Genomic DNA, 4,939 nt, shown 5'->3' with positions numbered 1-4,939 from the left:
CGGGTGGCCGAAGCTGCAGGCCCGGGCCTGCTGTGAAAGGTTGGGACGGCTGTTCATCGCCCCTACAGCATCTGGACCTTGGTTTCTAAAGCAAGAAAAATAAGTCTTGAGCGGATTGCATTATATCGAAGTCGCGTTTTTCTTGATACAACTTTATTTTACAAATGTAGAAAAATGGAACTTCCCAGTTCTGTCAAAGAGAAGGAAGCTCTTACTGTGTGGAGTTTTAAAGGAAGCTCAAAGTTGCTAAGGAGGGAGGAGATGAGCTTCCTGGAGGAAGACTTGCTTTGAGGTGGGACCAGCTTTGTGAGAGGGAAGGGGTCCTGAGCCCCCAGCCCTTCCTTCTTGAGACAGACACGTGCGGGGTGGCCACACGCAAGGGGGCAAGACTACGTACTTGGCCTTCCCGTCAGGCAATAGGGAGGGGACCTGCCTTGCAACACAGCACCTGTCTGGGCGGGTGTGTGTCCTTCGGACTCGGCTTCCTCATGCCGTGGCCTGGGAGCCCGGGGCCAATTCCAATAAAGACCCGAGCGAAGACACGCTACTGCTGGAGGTGGGGGCCCCCGGAGCCAGGAGCCCCCCAGGCCACAGCGACTTGGCTGTCACTAGCAGAGCCTGGGTCTCGGTCGGTTGGGGCTGTCACAACACACACCGTAGACCGAGTGGCTAAACGGCAGACATTTCCTTCTCACAGCTGTGGAGGCCGGAAGTCTCAGGTGCGTCAAGGTGGTGGCCGGTGCCGTTCCCGTGAGGGTCCTCCTGGCTTGCAGACGGACGCCTCCTTGCTGTGGCCTCCCAACGGCAGAGAGCAAGCGCTCTGCTGGCTTCTCTGACGGGGACACTAATCCCATCGTGGGTGCTCCACCCTCACGACTCCATCTAAACTTAGTGTCCTCCCAGAGGGCCCACCTCCAAGTTGAAGGTCAGGGCTTCAGTCTTTAACTGCTGTCTGCGCCTCCCGTTACCTTCACGCCTCCTTAGCTGCTTATGCTGACCTCTGGGCCGAGCTTCTCAAACTGTCCGTGGTGAAGTTTTCTTATTTGCAGTGGGGTATGATGTGTGATGAGAAAAATGAAATTATTGTGTAAAAAGATGTGAAATACCAGCTCATTTCTTTCTTTCTTTTTTGTTTTTATTAGATTCCACTGACCTCGCATTGCTATTAAAGTGGGCTGGATGCTAACGAATGCTCAATGTCACCTTCTGTATTCGACTCACCGTGGAGCAGTAACCAAGCCTCTCAGGGGCTTCTGCATAGACCCCTCCTTGAATGGTGCTGTCCAGGGCCCCACGGAATAGTCTGTCAGCCCCCACATCAGGGGGACTCTGCCACTTCTAGAGACAAAGGTGTGAGTTAGGGTTCCAGTGAAGAGGCAGGACTTCTCCCACGGGGACAGAGCAGCCTCCTTTACGAGAACAAAGTGGCCCTCTTTCCCAAAGTACTGGATGTCAGAACGGAGGGTCTGGGGATCTGAACACGAGTGAAGGGTTCCGGAGAAACTTTCCCTGGCAAGAGAACCGGAGAGAGAAAGCTCAACGCAACCCCCGACCAGCTGACCAATGTCAAGTCTCTCATTAAGATCTGCTGACCAAAGAGGAGAGTGACAGCGGATTCCCTCTGTCCCTCCACGGTGTCCAAGCTGAACATGGGGCTTGTGAACACCAAACAGCTGGGCTGTCCGTGCTCTCGGGGTGTAGCACGGTAAGCCTTGGGCACGACCCTGGGGCACCGGCCGACTATCAGGACACCAGCGCTCTCTGATTCATCATCCGTAACGTGGCGGCGACAGCCCTGCCGCCAAAGCAGTTTGCTAGGGACGCCCTTACAGAACCCCACAGGCTGGGTGGCTTGATCAACATAATCTTTCTTCCCCACAGACCCTTCCCTCACGGCCTCAGAAGGGACCAGCTCTACCTACACCTTGATTGCAGATTTCTAGCCGCACAACTGTGAGGAAGGACATTTCACCTGCAGTGAAATAGGGGTGAGCCTGTGATCCCCCAGAGCCGCCTGATTGTAAGCAGATTAAGGCTCAGCGTAGAACTCTTGTGGCGCGGCCTTCCGACGCCGCTGAATGTGAGACTTAGACCATGTAATCTTTCCACGTTAAAAGGTACTTATAAAGCACAGATAATAAAAATAACACCTATTTATCTCCCTAGGTGTTCTGAGCCTTCACTTACTGTTGCAGCCGATGATGCATTACAAAACCAAGCAAATTAGTCCCGGGGACAGACGACGCAGGGGCAGATCAACCACCACAACAGAAAAGACGAGCTTTCAAACCAACACGGGAAGACAAGATTATAATGCCTTCCTAACAACGCTGCTTTATTGATGCAATGCAAGGAAAACGACATTAGATTCTATTGATTCTCTCTGAGATCTAATAATATGCTCTATTCAGATCTTATTCACACACACATCCTCCACGGTCTTTCTCGGGAGCTGAAATTGGCCAGTTACAAACAGAATTGTCCTCCTGTCCTTTGAAATCACAGACGCGGACGTGGTTTAGAACACAAAAGATACGAAGCTTTCTTTGGGAAACAAAGCGTAGAGGGGAAAAAATATCTCCCCTCTAAACAAAATTGAAAGCCTGCCTTACTTTAGATTTATTTGATTACAGAATCTTTCTCGGGGTGAATCAGTGTTTAAAATCTGTTCCTGTTGGCACTAGTGAGCCAATAAAAAATCCAGAAGGAGAGAAGTATCACAACAACTCAGAGAAACAAGGTTGCTCATTTTTTTTTTTTTAAAAAGCATTGAATTAATGTTTACACCACCGAGTCAAATTATTTATACATATGCTATACGTTTCGCATCTGCAGAATTTGTTAGCATTCAGAGTATGATAAATTGTACCTGACTGACTTGTGAAAAATCATCTCGAGAAAGATTTTTTTCTCCAGTGGGAAAAATATATAGATGACACATGGTGGCTTATTGAAACTGTTCTTTCGTTGAACAGCCAGAACAATTCAGCAGAAGGGAGAGATGATTTAAAAAAAAAAAAGTTTTTGGGGCACCTGGGTGGCTTCGTCGGTTAAGCGTCCGACTTTCGCTTAGGTCATGATCTCGCGGTTGGTGGGTTCGAGCCCCGCGTCGGGCTCTGTGCTGACTGCCAGCTCAGAGCCTGGAGCCTGTTTCGGAGTCTGTATCTCCCTCTCTCTCTGACCCTCCCCTGCTCATGCTGTCTCTCTCAGAAAATAAATTAAAAACTTTATTTTTTAATTTTTATTTATTTCTAGGAGAGAGAGAGAGAGAGAGAGCATGAGCAGGGAGGGTCAGAGAGAGAGGGAGAGAGAGAATCCCAAGCAGGTTCCACATTGTCAGCACAGAGCCTGATGCAGGGCTTGAACTCATGAACCATGAGATCATAACCTGAGCTGAAACCAAGAGTTGGATGCTTAACTGAAACACCCAGGCGTCCCAAAGACGGACGGATTTTTAGATGTCACAGTGGATGGGTAAGGATTTTGGCTTTGGGGCAGCGTTGTAATGCTCATCAAGTCGCTTCCGTACCTCGTTTTCATCTCTACAGTACGTTGGAGACTCAGGGCTTTCTGTAAATATTCAAAGCAATAAGACACATGGGCAGTACTACATAAGCCTGTCCAGAGTTAAAAATCTAATAAATGTCAGCTTTTGTGTCATTATAGAGAATCTCTTACTTATTTTTCATCTGCAGAAAAATTACAAAAAGGATTAAGTTTGTTGGAAAAAAAAGGAAAGTAGGTCTTGGGCCTCTTAACACATGTGCCGTGTCAGTTCTAAGAAGGGATGTTAACATGTGTTAGCAAGCCTGGTTCTGGAGAAAGTTCTGGAGAAAGCAGAACCCTCGTGTGTTGCTGGTGGGGAGGTTAAGTGGTGCAGACTCTTTGGAAACTGCTGGTTCCTTAAAAGTGAAACAGAGAGTTACTCTCTGGGCCAGCAGCTCCACTCCTGGTTATACATACACCCAAGGGAATTAACAACACGCATCTGTACAAAATTTGCACACCAATGTTCATCGCAGCATTAGGCACAACAGCCAAAAGGTGGAAAGAGCTTAGGTATCACCACTGACTAATGAATGGATAAACAGAATGTGGTACAGCCGTGCAGTGGGATATTACTTGGCAAAAAGCAGCAACAATAACACTGATGCACCCCCCAACGTGGATAAACCATAAAAACATGATACTAACTGAAAGAAGCCAGATGTCACAAAGGATACCTCTTGGATAATTCCATTTTTTAAAAAAAAAATTAATTTAGAAGTTTTATCACAAATTGCATTTTCTCTTCTGGCTTTTTATTTTTTTTATTTTTTCATTTTATTTTTNAGGCTCTTTCCATGTTTTAGCTATAGTGGAGAGTGCTGCTATGAACTCTCTTCTGACTTTTTAAAAAGTTATTTATTTTGTAAGTAATCTCTGCACCCAGTGTGGGGCTCAAACTCATGACCCAGAGATCAAGCGTGGTATGCTCTTCTGACCGAGCCAGCCAGGTACCCCCTTCTGATTTTGTTTCTACAATATTGTTAGTTTCAGGTGTGTAACATGGTGACACACCCTTTGCGTACATTCTGAAATGGCCACCTCGGTAAGTCTAGTCACCATGGATGACTCCATTTATGTGAAATAATCCAGGACAGGCAAATGCGTACAGATGGAGAGTTACTCGTTCTTGCCTAGCCTGCGTCCTGGAGCGGTAATGGGTGTGACTGTTAATGGGTACAGGGTTTCTTTTAGGAGTGATGAAAATTTTCTGGAACTAGATAGTGATGGCTGTACAACTTTGTGAATATACTAAAGACTTTGTATACTTTAAAATGGTTAGTTTTATGGTATATGAATTTTATCTGGGGAAAAAATGTGAATGCTTAATGTGTAAGAAGGAAACTGAAATTGCAGGATTTGGAGATAATCACTGCAAACGTTTTGATGTAGA

The 4,939-nt window shown here is 46.7% G+C and overlaps 1 long non-coding RNA gene across 2 annotated transcripts in view; it reads left to right on the top strand.

The window, feature by feature from the left end:
• The window catches only part of LOC144226975 (uncharacterized), a 26,371-nt gene extending 22,686 nt beyond the window's left edge, over positions 1-3,685 (top strand). The window contains exons 3-4 of one of the 2 annotated variants that reach the window (XR_013333803.1): positions 1,143-1,988; positions 2,167-3,685. This is a non-coding gene — a long non-coding RNA (uncharacterized LOC144226975). The other variant, XR_013333802.1, reaches the window with a different exon arrangement.
• The last annotated feature ends 1,254 nt before the right edge of the window (positions 3,686-4,939 follow it).

Source organism: Crocuta crocuta, unplaced genomic scaffold (assembly GCF_008692635.1).
Source record: "Crocuta crocuta isolate KB4526 unplaced genomic scaffold, BGI_CrCroc_1.0 scaffold32, whole genome shotgun sequence".
In the NCBI taxonomy this organism is placed as follows: domain Eukaryota; kingdom Metazoa; phylum Chordata; class Mammalia; order Carnivora; family Hyaenidae; genus Crocuta; species Crocuta crocuta.
The sequence above is the reverse complement of the archived record's forward strand: the minus strand, read 5'-3'. Positions and strand labels throughout refer to the sequence as shown.